Genomic DNA, 15572 nt, shown 5'->3' with positions numbered 1-15572 from the left:
GCAAACGGAGACTTGGCTTGTGCAGGGTCCACAGGTAGTAAATGTTTGAATTTGAAGTCACATCTTCCTGACTCTAGGCCCAGGAAATGTTGACTTAGAATCAAAGGATGTGTCCCAAAGGGATTGATCAATCTTTCTCTCTCTCTCTCTCTCTCTCTCTCTCTCTCTCTCTCTCTCTCTCTCTCTCTCTCTCACACACACACACTCACACTACATATACAGTGGTACCCCGGTACCCATCTTTAGTTGGTTCCAGAAGGCATGGTGAGTGGCAAAAATGATGAGTACCAAATTTTTTCCATAAGCAGTAATGTAAATTGAAACAGTCTACTTCTGAACCTGAGAAATTTCACATTTTCCTTGGCAATTTATAAATTCATGCAATTGTTTTTTGATACAAAACCTTAAAACTAGAAAGACATAAAAAATAATTAGATAAAATAAAATAAAGTTTTACTTCACTTTGCTGGTCTCATCCCAGTTGAAGCTTCTATATAGTCCCTAAACTTACCGACAATGATTTCAGCAGCTTCTTTGTTGGCACAGGCTGCCTCTCCATGCCTCGCCACACTATGAATGCCAATTCTCTTTTTAAATTTATCAACCATCTATGACTGGCTTTAAACACTTCACTGCTCTCACCACTCATTCCAGGCTTGTCTTTTAAAGATCAGCACGCAATTGTCTTGCTTTCTTGCAAAGTATTGTCTCAGAGATACTAGTACCTGCTAACTATTTTTCATTAATCCAAATGTATAATTTCTCCATTTCTTCCAATGTCTGTGACCTTTGCTCAGTCATAGCTTTTATAACACTAGCAACACTGGCTACTTTAATAGCTTCCTTATTTTTCACTATTGTGAAGATTGTTGTTCTAGGCATTTTGTATCCAGCGGTGAGATCAGAAATGTGGGTATCATGTTCATACTTAACTATTATCTCTTTTTTTCTATTCTATCATGATTCTCACTAATTTTCTTTTCTGTTGAGTGGTATTACTAACCTTCAATCACATGATGACTTAGAACAAATAAAAAATAAACTTGAAATGAAAAAAAAAGTACAAGAAAGTACAGAGTGAAACATGTAGGGTTCTGCACTGAGAGTGTGAGCTACTGTGAAACTAACATGTCAACCTTTTTTTGTCCATAGAGACTAGGGATGCGGAGCACGGTCTTGACTCATACAGGTTTTAGCAAATGCAACAGGTGCCGAGCAAGCTTCAAGGACTGAAGCATTTTTTGCTTGTTGAAGTCTGTCAAATACTGAACTTGATGAGTTTCAAAGTTGAGTGCTGAGGTATAACTGTGTGCATATATATATATGTATATTTGTGTATATACATATATACATACATACACACATTTATATAACACTTATTATGTATAGGTCCTGGGCTAGGCCCTTTATAGTTATTATCTCATTTGATCCTCATAACAACTCTGGGAGGTAGGTGTTATTATTATTCACATATTACACATGAGGAAACTGAGGCAAACAGAGGTTAAATGATTTGTTCAGGGTTACACAGCTAGCAAATGTTTGAAGCTGGGTTCGAACTCGGGTTGTCCTGACTCTAGTAAAAGTATTCTAGCCAAAGAAACTGAATGACTTAAGGATGGTAACAAATAACAGTATTTTTAGCTATGCTTTGGATGAAGAGATGAAAGGAGGTGGGGGTTGGGAAAAATGTGCTGCCATGCAAGCAGTGTGACTGCAGGCCTATTAAATGAGAAGTATAAAAAAATAACTGGAATGGAGGCAATATCAAGCCCATCATTCTTTAACATGAAAAATGAAGAAAATAAATGCAGACAATTAGAAAGTAATGAAGACCTTGCCAAGCCATTAATAACAAAATAGGTGATATGATTTGTGAACAAGTCACTAGACCTTGAAGCCTTGGTCCCAGATAGCCTTATGGTGCTGTCTTACAAAGGATTTTCCATAATCCTTGGCCTGTATAGCATCTATTGAGCTGTAAAATGTGCATTGGTTTCCTTTGACATCTGTCAAGGCAGTACTCTCATTTATAGCCTGATTTCTTCCTATAAATTCTTAACATAGGAAATGAAGAAAGCACAAGCCCCTTCCTGTAGCACATACGAGTTATTGTGTTTTTCAGTGGTGTTTGACTTTTTATGACCCTATTTGGGGTTTTATTGGCAAAGATCTTGAGATTGTTTGCCATTTCCTCCTCCAGCTTGTTTTATAGATGAGGAACTGAGGCATACAAGGTCAAGTGACTTGCCTAGGGTCACATAGCTAGTAAGTGTGTGAAGTCATATTTGAACTCAGGAAGAGGAATCTTCTTGACTCTAAACTTGGTGCTCTATCCCCTGTACCACTTCACTGCTAATAGCACATAAAGGTAGGATGTGTCTATGAAAGGCAAATACATGATAAAATAGAAAGGACAACTAGAGAGTTAGAAAATATGTAGACTGCACATGAAATGGCAAATCTATTATGTACAATTTATACTATATTATGGAAATGCTTCTTTTATTCCATAAATTAAAAATAAAATCAATAAAATAAAAGTATGTATGTGGACTAATCCCAACTATGACATAATTCAATAAATATTTATTAAGTACTCACTCTTTGCCAGGCATGCTAAGTGTTGGGGATACAAATAAGAGAAAGAGAATTCTTTCTTGAGGTCAAGTGCCCTAAGCTCAAAAGAGTAGGGGTATCAGAAGATTCCCAGTGTGGAAGCATGATGAAAATGGTGATGGAGACAAAACCAAGCAGAGAAGCAGGTGACAAATGAAGAGATGGCTGGCATTTTGAGGCTATGGGAGGAGTTTTTTGTTCTGTCTTCCAGCTCTTCAATCAGAGGAGCAAAAGCAACTGAGGGTAATGATGATATGTGAGTAACAAAGCTGAAGCAATCTCCATGATTATGAGTTTCTTGGTGATGAGTATATCTGGTGATGAATTTTTCCTAGGTAGGGCATGACAAAGAGCATCATGGAGTTGAAGCCAAGCAGAACAGCTTGCATTTGTTCAATTGCATCTCTCCATTGCTGTCTGTGTAAATGATAGCTATCATTTACATTGCTTGTGTGACTTTGGGCAAGTCACTTAACTTTTTTCATGCTTTGCTTCCTTATCTGCAAAATGAGGGAATTTTACTAGACGAATACTTGGGTTCCTTCCTTCTCTATATACTATGGTCCTACTAATACACCATCTTTAAGGTCCTATTCAATTCAGTATCCAGGTGATTATAGAATATGATAAATGTAACATTTATCAAATTCTATAATCACCTGGATACTATTGTCAACTGTCAATTTGCTTTTTTTTTTTTTTTTTTTAGTGAGGCAATTGGGGTTAAGTGACTTGCCCAGGGTCACACAGCTAGTAAATGTGTGTTAAGTGTCTGAGGTTGGATTTGAACTCGGGTACTCCTGACTCCAGGGCCGGTGCTCTATCCACTGCACCACCTAGCTGCCCCTGTCAATTTGCTTTTAAAGACATATATTACATTTAACAATGTATAAATAAAATTGCTTTATTTGTGCCCCCTTTTATACTACTTTTCATTTACTTTTATGCATTAATTTTTTTCTATTAATTTTTTTTTCATATTTATATCTACCCATTAACTTACTACCCCCTTCCTTAAATAGAAGCTCTTTCCTGTAACATATATGTGCAGCCGGGGGCAGCTAGATGGCGCAGTGGTTAAGGCACTGGCCCTGAATTCAGGAGTACCTGAGTTCAAATCCAGCCTCAGACACTTGACACTTAATAGCTGTGTGACCCTGGGCAAGTCACTTAACCCCCATTGCCTGCAAAAAAAAACCAAAAACAAAATATATGTGCAGCCAAGCTAAACAAATTAACACATTGGCCATGTATATGGATGCACATCTTGTTCTACACATAAGATTCATTACCTATCTGTCAAGATATGAGAGGCATGTTTCATCATCGGTTTTTGTGAGTTATGATTATTTGGTGTTTTAATCAGAGTTCTGAGATATTTCAAATTTATTTTTCCTTCACACTATTGTAGGTATTGCATCAAACTGTTCTACGGTTCTCATTTCACTTTCATTAGTTCATACAAGCCTTCCCATGTTTGGAGGAAATGTACAGCGTTTTTGCAAAAACTACATTAAGAAATTTGGGACACCCTGCACATTGCTCCATAAGAGATGGTTAATGTTATTGGTTTGGAGAAACATGGGAAGGCTTGTATGAACTAATGAGGATGAAATGACAACAGTAGAACAGTTTTTGTAATAACTATATATCCTATTACACTCATTCTACAATTTGTTCAGCTAGTCTCCAATTGATGGGCACCTGTTTTGTTTCCAATTTTGTTACAGCTAAAATGCTTCTATAAATAGTCTTTTACATATAGCCTCTTTTCCTTTGTCCTTGATTTCTTTGGGTAGATGCAGATAGCAGTATTGCTGGGTCTGAGATCCTTATTGATACTTCTGTAGATTCATGATCTTGCCAATTGGAGTATCCCTGCTGCTGGTTGATAACTCATCTATAACTTCTTAGCCTATAAGATTCTGTCCTTAAGTACTACAAAGAGGATCGAGCCAGTGTAATAGAGGCCTTCAGGTTTGTTTAATATTTCATGGATACCGGAGTGATGCCAGGGGATGTTTATTCCTTATTCCTTACCCCTCACTTCATATGTAAGCATCTTGCTCCCTTATGTGTCTGGTTTAACATAAGATAATAGACTCATAAAACTAGAAACAGAAAAGGGCCTCAAAAGCCATCTAGTTCAACCCTCTCATTTTCCAATTGAGGATACTGAGAAGCAAGGAGGTTGCGTCCTCTTCAGGGACACACAAGCAATAAGCACCAGGGGCACGATCTGAACCCAGATCCTCTCATCTTTCCACAGCGCCACATGTCTTCTATGACCCTCTCTGTTACGTAGCAGCCAGATCATCTCTAAATAAGATAGCCAATTCCTGAAAACATTTCCTTTGAATATTTGAATGTGAGGAAGGAATCTAGACAGTGCAGGGGAGAGAGCACTGGGCTTGGAAAGAAAACCTGAGTTCAGATCTGGATTTAGACACTGGGCAAGTCACTTCACCTCTATCTGCCTCAGTTTCTGCAAATGTAAAATGGAAATAATAACAAATAGTTGCTTCCCAGGTATGAGGATCAAATTTTAAAGCCTATGGGGCATAGTAAGCACTTAAATATTCTTTCCCTTGATTCTACCCACCTTCACTAATGTCTTCCTCTGCTACTTCACTGTTATATGGAGATGCTCCTCCATTCGCTAAGGCTATGTCAGTGGCATATAAGTTCTGGCAGACTCTACTAAGCTGGTAAGGTTTAGAGTACACATATAGTAAGTCTGTGGGTCTGTTGTCTGAGTACCAGCCTAATTCAGTTCAGATTTCAGAGAGGCTCGTCTCTGCATTGGTCACAGGCACATGAGTTTCCTGGGCAAGGTCACTCTTGAAGAACTTTAACTGGGTCAGTGAGGTGTTGTGACCTGCACTAGTGGAAAGAATACCCACACTGATGCAAGTTTAGCTTCTTGAAGCGTCGAAGATAAATTTTATGTCTTGCTGAGACAAAAAAAAATCTATCATCAAGGGGACAAAGTTCTGTTTATTAATTTCTCTGTACATAGCTGAGTTATAGAGTTGCATGTTGCACAAATTTCCATGAAATAACCAAAGAAACAAAGGCTTTCAGTGCTTTGGATAGATGTTCTTTGGAAGATTATGGTAGGGAAAGGACAAGAATTATAGAGGATGAGAAGACATGGGTAGTTTGGAATTATTTGCTGAGCTAACCCTGCCATGCTATGTAAATTAATGTTAAAACACAATTTGGAAAAAGAATAAACCATGGGATCACAGAATATTGTAGCTGAGAGGACCCTCAGTGACAAATGGGGAAACTGGCATCCAGGATGATGCCAGGCATGTTTACCCTTACAGAAGCAGAACTACAGAGGAAGTATGGTAAAATGATGAACATTTGACTTGAATCAGAGATCACGTGTTCAAATCCTGTTTTTGCTATTTACCTCGGTTGCCTTGTATAAGTCACTCAAGCTCTAGTTCCCTCATTTGAGGATCTTGGATTTACTGACATCCATCAGATACACCATCTAGTAAATCCATAACCCATAGAGCCATAGAATCAGAGAGTTGGAAAGGAGCTCTAGGAACATCTGGTTCAGCTAATGACCCAAATGAACCCTTAATACAACATATAAAGTAATAGTTCTACAGCCTTTGCCTGAGGACCTCCAATCAGGAGAATGTAGGCCACTACTTCTTGAGGCTGACCATTCTGCTTTTGGATAGCACTAAATATTAGAAATTTTTATTTCTTTTCTTCTATCAAATCTAAAATTTCTTTTTTTTTGAAACTTCTGCCCATTGCTCCTAGTTCTTCCTGGAGTCAAACAGAACACATTTACTCCTTCCTCCACAGGATAGTCCTTCAAATATTTGAAGACAGAGAGCCACCGCATCTCTCCTTATTCTTCTCTTCTCCACACTGGATATTCTTTTGATTGCTCTTTGTATGTCAGTGTTGAGGTTCTCCTCTGGATGCTCTCCACATGTGGTTTGACTAGGGCAGGGTACAGAGGCACTATCATCTCCTTATTCCTGGAAGACATGCAGCTCTTGATTGTATTGACATTTTTGTCTGCCACATCATACTGCTGTTTCATACTTAGCTTGCAGTCCACTAAAACTCCTATGTCTTTTTCAGATAAACTATTCTCTAACTGTGCTTCCTCCACCTTTTATTTGAGAAGTTCCAACCTAATTGTAAGACTTTACATTTTTCCTTATTTCCTTTGTCATAATAGATTCAGCTCTATGAACTATTAGCCTGAGCTCCCTAGATCCCACTATGTTTATGGATGAATTTCAGGGGTCAGTGAGATCATTTAAAAATATATGCAAAACCATATTTTTAAAAGATTGGTTTCTTTTGTAATCCTATGGATTTTATACATTTAAGAATATTTGGAACCATGCCCAAAGGGCATACCTTTTGATCCAGCAATACCTTTGCCAGGTCTATATCCTAAAGATATAAAAAAGGAAAAAGAACTAATTGTACAAAAATATTTATAGCAGCTCTTTTTGTTCTGGCTAAGAATTGGAAACTGAGAGGATGCCCATTCATTGAGGAATGACTAAATCATATGTAGGATATGATGGTGATAGAATATTATTACACTATGAAAAATAAGATAATTTTGGAAAAACATGGAAAAACTTACATGGACTGATAGAAAGTGAAGTGAGTAGAACCAGGAGAATGGTGTACATAGTAACAGCAATATTGTATGATAAAAGAATTGTAAATGACAGCTATTCTCAGCAATACATTGATCCAAGACAATCTCAAAGGACTCATGATAAAGCATGCTATCTGCCTCCAGAGAAAGAACTGATACTGTCTAAATATAGACTGAAGCATGCTATTTTTCACTTGATTTATTTCATTCTTTTATTTTAATTTGAGTTTTCTTGTATAAACTGACTAATGTGGAAATGTTTTACATAATTGCACATGTATAAATGATATTGGATTGCTTACTGTTTCAGGGAGGGGGAGTGGAGAGAGAGAGGGATTGGATTTGGAACTCAAAACTTAAAAAAAGTTAAAAATTGTTTCAACACATAATTAGGGAAAGATAAAACATTATATTAATTAAAAATATTATTCTGAGTATGAATGGCATTGGTTTCACCAGACTACCAAAGGAGTCCATGACACAAAAGAGATTAAGAGCTCCTTTTGGATCCAGGCTCTGTCATGTAGTGTGTAAGTTATCCTTCCCAGTTTTGTGTCATTTGAAGATTTAATCTACATGCTGTCTATCTATGCCTTTATCTAAGTATTGGTGAATTTTAAATTATTATTATTTTGTGGGGCAATGAGGGTTAAGTGACTTGCCCAAGGTCACACAGCTAGTAAGTGTCAAGTGTCTGAGGCTGGATTTGGACTTAGGTCCTCCTGAATCCAGGGCCAGTTGCTTTATCCACTGCACCACCCTAGCTGCCCCCGGTAAAATCTTTTAAAAAGAAAACACAGAGCCAAGTATAGATCCTTGAGATGCTCCACTAGACACCTCCTGTGAACACAACACTATTTTGAATGCATATAATTATCATTTATTCTACCTCTCTCCATCTTCTTCGTAAGAACAGCTAGCATGAGATAATTTTTCAAAAATGCTGCAAGTTAGCACTTTAGAGGTCACTAGGAAAACTACACTAAAGAATTTCCCTTGTCTATCAGTTTAGTAACATCAGCAAGGAAATAAATTTAGTTTTTCATGAATTATTTTTGATGAAGCCATGCTGAGGTCTTTGTTATCAAAGCTTCCCTTTATAGACGTTCATTAACCATCTTATTATTGGTTCATTCTAGAATTTTCCCAGGTATCAAATTCAAGGTCACTGTCCTATAGTTTGTAGCCTCTGTTTTCTTCTTTTCTGACTCTTCTGAAAATCAGGATATTTACCTACCTCCAATCTTGAGATATAGCTCCCATTTTCAAATACTAATAACAACAATCTCAACGACGAGCTCAACACCCACATCTACCACATCTTTCAGTACTTGAGGATGTAGTTTCCATTTGAGGAAATGAAGTGGTTATGTAAGTACCAAATAGAGATGGCTAAATGGTTGCTGAGAAGGTTTGTGTCAGCCTGAGAAACCTGAATGTGAACTTTTAAATGAAGCCACTACACATGTGGTAATGAGAACATATATATGAAGATTTCAGCAAAGCTCTTAATGTAATGTTTCACTAACTCTTAGTTGCACTTTGAATCTTAATTTGGATAGGCAGGATCATTTTTACCATGCAATGAAAAGCTGTTGAATGACTTTAAACTTAGGATAACATTAGTGATAACAATAGCATCATCTTTCCAGGGTGCTTTTTTGTGTGAACAGTCCAGTGCCCTACAGGCATTTGGCAATTAATCCTAAGAATATTGCAGAGAGATTAAATGACTGCATAAATTCATAGAATGCTCTTGCTAGAAGGGACATTATGGGTTATCTGCCCAAGCTCATTATTGTACAGAGGAACAGAGGAAGGTGTAACATGCTCACCTACAATCAGAAAAACTGAGGTGCAAGGAAGTGAAACAATTTTCTCATTGAAGCAAAGACAGTAAAAAGCAACCTCATCCCTCGTTTCCTTATCCCACCTTATCCTGCCCTTCCCTGCCTTGTTTATGAGTTTTACAAGTGAACTCTTCTTAGGTAGGTTGGTAAAAATTCTCATTGAGTAGAAAAGGAATGTGAACCTGAACTTTATATTTTTCAGGTTATTTTAATTCTGCGCATGAACCCAGAGGCTACTGCAGTGGGCACATTATTATAAGTTCAATAAATAGAAAATGTCAAAGGAGTTAGAGGTGAAAGGGAAAAAATGAATATTTTGTTGGTTTCTCTTGGGTAACCAAAACACCAAGTTGATTTACTGCATCACAAAAGATCTGACAAGAAGACTGGCAAGGGAGTGGCAAGGAACCTGCTGTTTCATTGCATTGGAGATATTTCTCCATGTGGGACACCTCTGATTCATAAATCTAGAACTCAACTTTGATGACTTGCTGACCCAGCTTCTGAGCCTCAGTTCTACCTGGATCACTACCTTTGGGGCTCTAGCCTAGAATATAAAGGAGTATAGACTTAGAGCTAGAATGAATCTCAGAGTTCATTTATTTTGACTCCTTTATCTGACAGATGAGGAAACTGAGATCCAGAGTGCCACTTACACATGGTTACATAGGTATCATATGACAGAACCAGAATTCAGAATAAGGTCCACTGGTATTGCCTTCTTTGCATAGTTCTGTGCTTTATGTTTATTCTCTAACCTAAACTCCTTTCACGCCTGCCTCTTCACCCATACACGGGAGACCCCTTATCAAAGGGAGAAAATGACAATTTGCGGGAATATGAAGGGTTAGTTATGAAGGCAGATGATTAGCCAGGAAAGTGTAGATTGAATGCTGGGTTTTGGGTTAGAAGGAAAGCCAGTTCAAATCCTGCATCTAATAGTAGCTGTGTAAGTATGAGCAAGACAGGACCTCTCTGAACCTCAGTTTTCTAATTTACAAAATAAGTGTAATAATACCCATAGTGCTTACCTTCCAGAGTGATTATGAGGGTCAGATGCAATAACATCTGTAACTACTTTTGTTTACACTTGAGAGTTTGTTATTATAGGAAACTCCCCAGTAAGGCAACTCTCTCTTTCAAAGTGATCAAAACTTCTCTCTTTCTTCTTCCTTCCAGGAGGCAATATGTAAACTGGGACTTCCTGTGAGGAATGTGAAAAGGGTCCATGCTATCCAAATGGCAGCCATGAAAACATGACGGGTAATTTCATGTCTTGCTTTGATGATCCTGAGACTGGATCCCAGAGTCCTAATTTCATTTTCTGTTTTGTTTTTCCTTTCTGAGTATAGTATAGGTAAGTGAACATTGATCTCAAGAAGGATGCATATGCTTGTCCCTTGAGCAAGCACACACATATACTTACATATATTCACATGTATAATAGGGCAGCACATATATGTTGTGTATAACATATATACCCTTTATATACGCACATACACATACATATATATCCACACACATATGTACATACATTCACATGTATGTACACTTGAAAGATCTGGAAGTCCTAGTTTCTTGGTGTGTAATTTAAGATTCTAAATGTGGATTCTAATGTGTTCCCCCAGTTTGGGGGAAACTGACTAAAAATCACTGATAAAATGAGTTTAGGTTTTTAAGGGTTTATTGGAAAATAGAAAGAAAAAGATTGAGAACAGAATTCTAACAGCCTGGCATTGCTATCTTTCCTCAAATTTCCTGTGAAGTCCTCTGCCGCCACCACCATCAAGTCCGGAAGCCAAAAAGGGCCAGCGCTCTCTGTGCAGGCTCCCTTTCCTCCTTGAAGGCTGGCTCGGCTAGCCTGAAAATAAGGGCTTTGAGGGGATCATGCAGAGCTCAGGTGAAATGCGACAATGCCTAGTCAGCAGTTTTACAAACTACTTAATGTCTTGATGATGTGTCTAAGGATCCATCAGGACTGAATTTACTCTGATCCTGTGCATGGGTCCAGAGTTGAAAGGCACTCTAGTGGAGTGGGAATGATTGTAGAATCTCCCCTCTTCACCCAGTAGTGGTTATTATTGTTAGTTAATGCTAAACAAGTATATATATATATATATATACACACACACACACACACACACACATATACACACATATATATATACACACACTTATATATATATATATAAAATGTGTGTGTGTGTGTGTGTAGTACCTACCCTCAAGGAGCTTATGTTCTCCTGTGGCAGAAATTCTACTTTTAGTCAGATCAGTACAATATAAAGAAGGCTATGATGACAGTAAAGGAAATCTATTCAAAACGCTCTAGGAAAATTGGAGGATATAGAGAATTCTTTCTGCCATGTAGGTCAGGGACAGCTTTAGGGAAGAGACTTTAATGGAAGTCTTCTTTTTTTGTAAGAAAAATGTCAGGGCAGCTAGGTGGTGCAGTGGACAGAGCACTGGTCCTGTAGTAAGGAGTACCTGAATTCAAATCCGGCCTCAGACACTTAACACTTACTAGCTGTGTGACTCTAGGCAAGTCATTTAACCCCAATTGCCACACAAAAAAAAAAAAGAAAGAAAAGAAAAATGTCAGGAGAAGTACCAAAATTCAGAATGAATTGACATCAGTAGGCAAAACTAAAAACAACTATAAGAATAGTTATATTGGAGAAGTAAGGAGACTTTATGAAGACACTAGGACTTCTGTCTGGGGTGGATGGGGCAAAGAATAATACCTGGAGATGGAGGGAAGGCAGAGATGCTCAGCTTTTATTCTGCTTCCATTTTCTCAGCCATGGAGGATGATCTCAAAGAATATCATAGAGTAACTAGAAAGGGTATTTGCTAACCTAGCTAAAGATGTAGCCTGAGAGGCAGCATAGTGTGGCAGATAGGGCACTAGCCTTGTAACTCAAAAAGACCTGGGTTCAAATCATGGCACAAACACTTACTAGCTTGTGACCCTGAGCAAGTCACAACCTTTCAAGCTCTCAGTTTCCTCATCTAAAAATTGAATGTCCCTTCTAGCTCTAAATTCGTGATCATATGACCAAGATAGTTGCTTTTTTTTTTTTTTGTGGGGCAATGAGGATTAAGTGACTTGCCCAGGGTCACATAGCTAGTAAGTGTCAAGTGTCTGAGGCAGGATTTGAACTTAGGTTCTCCCGAATCCAGGGCTGATGTCTTATTCACTGCACCATCCAGCTGCCCCTCCCCAAGATAATCTTAATAAATCCAAGTAGATGTCCCACATTTTGGAAAAGTAAAAGAAGTGCAAATATGATTGTAAATCACTGTCAATGACCTCTGAAAGATTCTGGATTCCGATTTATGACTTCTTTAACATCATTTTTGGCACTGTGGGAATAACCTCTACCAGAGCAGGTCATCAACTTTTCTGCGACTTATATTTTTACAAGAATTGCTCAGTGCTCAGGGCACTGAGAAGTTAAGTGAATCACATAGGGTCACATAGCCAGTATGTGTCAGAGGCTGGTCTTGAAACCAAAGCTGATGCTTTATCTACTATGAGAGTTTCAAATACTTTATAAACTTTACAACACAATATAAAATATCAGCTATTATTATTAAGAGAGTAGTTCGGAAGTTTCCTGCTATTGAAGAATTTTCAGATAGCCTCCATTCTCATCTCTCCAGGATGGGTTAGGGACAATCCAGCCTAAAGACAGCAGGATAGTATTGTGACCTTTAAAGAGCCCAAAATAACTCTGTCTCTATGACTCCATGAAAATTTCTTTTATCTCTCACACTAGGTCACTATATATAGCTTTGAAATTCCAAAGACTTTTGGCTTCTGTAATCATATCTTCACAGGCTAATTTTGCCTTAAAGGAATATTAGCAACTATGCTCTTATGCTAAAATCTATTCATCTGAATAGATATTAACTTTTGGGAGCATAGTCATAGAATAGTCTTAAGCTAGAAGGAACCTTTGAGGTTATGATATAATGAGAAGTCCCAAGGAGGAAGACAGGAAGAGAAAATCCTGAATTTAGTAACATACAAATAATAGCCTAGCACAAAAAGCATTAGTAGGCTTCTCTAAATCCCTACATTTAGAATATCATTGTTGAAGTTGTGGAAAGGTGAGAACATTTATGCATTGCTCGTAGAGTCATAAACTGGTATTACCACTTTAGAAAACAATATGAAATTATGCAAAGGAAGTGATAAAAATGTGCATTCCCTTTGACCCAGAGGTTACATGGTTAGGCATATCCTCCAAAGAGGTCAATGACAAAAAGAAAGGCCCCATACACACCAAAATCCCTAAACCAGCACTTTTTGTGATGACAAAGACATGGAAAGCAAGTGGATGTCCATCAGTTGAGCAACGGCTAAACAAATTGTGACACATGAATTAATGGAATATTAATGTGCTACAAGAGATTATGAATATGAAAGAAAGAAGGATGAAAACATATATATGAACTGTTGCAGAGGGAAGTAAGAAGAACCAGATAAACATATACAACAAAATAAAAAAAAACTTAATCAAAATTGAATGTTTTGGAATTATAATGATGCAACTTGACCACAAAGTAGAGATGGGGAAAACCGCTTCCTCCTGCTTCTTTGAAACTAATATTTTTGTGGTAGGGTCATAATAAGTGCTTAATAAATGTTTATTGATTGAATAATCTCATTAAGGAGGCTGATTAAGGAAAGCATCTTGGTATCAAATACATTGATACACATACACACACACACACACACACACACACACACACAGAAAATAAATCACCACATTCTCATTGAATTGAAATTCTAGTCTAATCTCAAATCAATTCCTTGAAGTTTTTTTATGGGTTAGATAGACTACTCAGAATTCTGAAAACTATTTTTATGGTTTTGATGGTTATATATGATGATGCTGATGGGGGTGAAAAATGTTTAAGGTAGCATGTGGGGCACTGGACTTTGGCATTTACTAATCATGTTACACTGGGCAAGTGACAACCTTTTTCAGTTTCAATAATCTCATTGTGCAATGAAGATAATAACACGAGCATGGCCTACTTCATTGGATCATAGACCTAGAGCTGGAAGTGACCTTTGAACTCATTTAGATTATCTGTCTCACTTTATAGAAGAGGAAACTGAGTCCCAGAGTGACTAAGTAAGTGTCTGAGCTGGGAGTCAAATGCGGGTTGGGTCATTCTAAGTTTAGGGCTCTTTACATGTGTCATGTTGGGTTATTCTGATAATCTGATAACATAAGAAAATGTTTTGTAACTATGAAATATTTCAGGCATGTAAACTATTATTATTTCTTTTCTCTTTTTACCAGGCTGATTGCACTCAGGCATATCCTACATTGAGTGGGAAGAATGTTGAGAATGATTTATGTTGCTGTCAGTGGTTATCCCATAGCAGACAACTTTATGGGGTTCTATGTAGTATTTTTTTGAAAAGAAAAATTTTAGGGACAGATAATTGATATCTTTTTCTTTTAGCTTCTGGTAAAAATAACTCTCCCTCTGCACTTGTTCATTGACTTTTGCTTTTTCATTTTCCCCTTCTTTTTGAAGACTAATTCTCCATTATGACCTCTAGGATCTCTCCTGAGGGATTTTCAATTATGGGAGACAGTAGGATGCTTTTGTATAGCATGCTGACCCTGGAATGAGGAAGACCTGGCTTCAATTCCTGCCTCAGATATTTCCTAGTTGTGAAACCATGTTCAAGTCCCTTATTCATTCACAGCCTTACTTTTGTCATCTGTAAAATAGTAAAAATCTATAAAATGATAGTACCTCACAAGGTTGATGTGAGAATCAAAGGAGATGAAGCACTTTACAAACCTTAAAATTCTATGTAAATGTAAGCTAGTATCATCATCACCTTCATTATTATAATTATTATTATATAATTTGGGAGTGTGTAGTTGACAATACTGTAAATAATTAATTGTTATTTGAGGTTTTTATTCCTCGGCTCTCACTGGCCTGGGGCTCCGCAAACGGCACTGTGCTCCACCCACTGGTTGTAGCCATTGCCAGGGCTCTGGCACCTCACGTCATCACCACTCGCCGATATCTACATGGGCCTGGCAAAATTATAATGATTGGAAGCCTAGTGAGGGCAGTCATGTGACTGTCAGAGCGGCCATCCCATTGGCTGGGACTGTGTGGGGTGTTTCTAGGTTTGGAGGGAGGAGAATTGGGCATTCTAGGTGGAAGCTGGAAAGCAACAGGCGTTCTGCTGCGTATTTTCAGCTGATTCCTGGGCGGTGGTATTTTTTCTGGTATTATAATTTCCCTTTCCCCATTTTACTTCCTTTCCCTTGATCCTACTGATCCTGTTTGTGTTTTGTTTTTAAGTTCGTTCTTGTTAAAATAAATCTTGTTCTGTTTTGAGGGAGGCTGCCGGTCTCCTTCCTTGTCTCAATATTGCGGCGAGCCGCTTAGCTAGC

At 37.8% G+C, this 15572-nt stretch overlaps 1 pseudogene; it reads left to right on the top strand.

Annotated features, from left to right (window-relative positions):
- The first annotated feature begins 1161 nt into the window (after positions 1–1161).
- LOC122753361 overlaps positions 1162–15572 on the top strand; it is a 30638-nt pseudogene continuing 16227 nt past the window's right edge.

The sequence above is a fragment of the Dromiciops gliroides genome, chromosome 1 (assembly GCF_019393635.1).
Source record: "Dromiciops gliroides isolate mDroGli1 chromosome 1, mDroGli1.pri, whole genome shotgun sequence".
Taxonomy (NCBI): Eukaryota; Metazoa; Chordata; class Mammalia; order Microbiotheria; family Microbiotheriidae; genus Dromiciops; species Dromiciops gliroides.
This window is presented reverse-complemented; position numbering and strand designations above follow the sequence as displayed.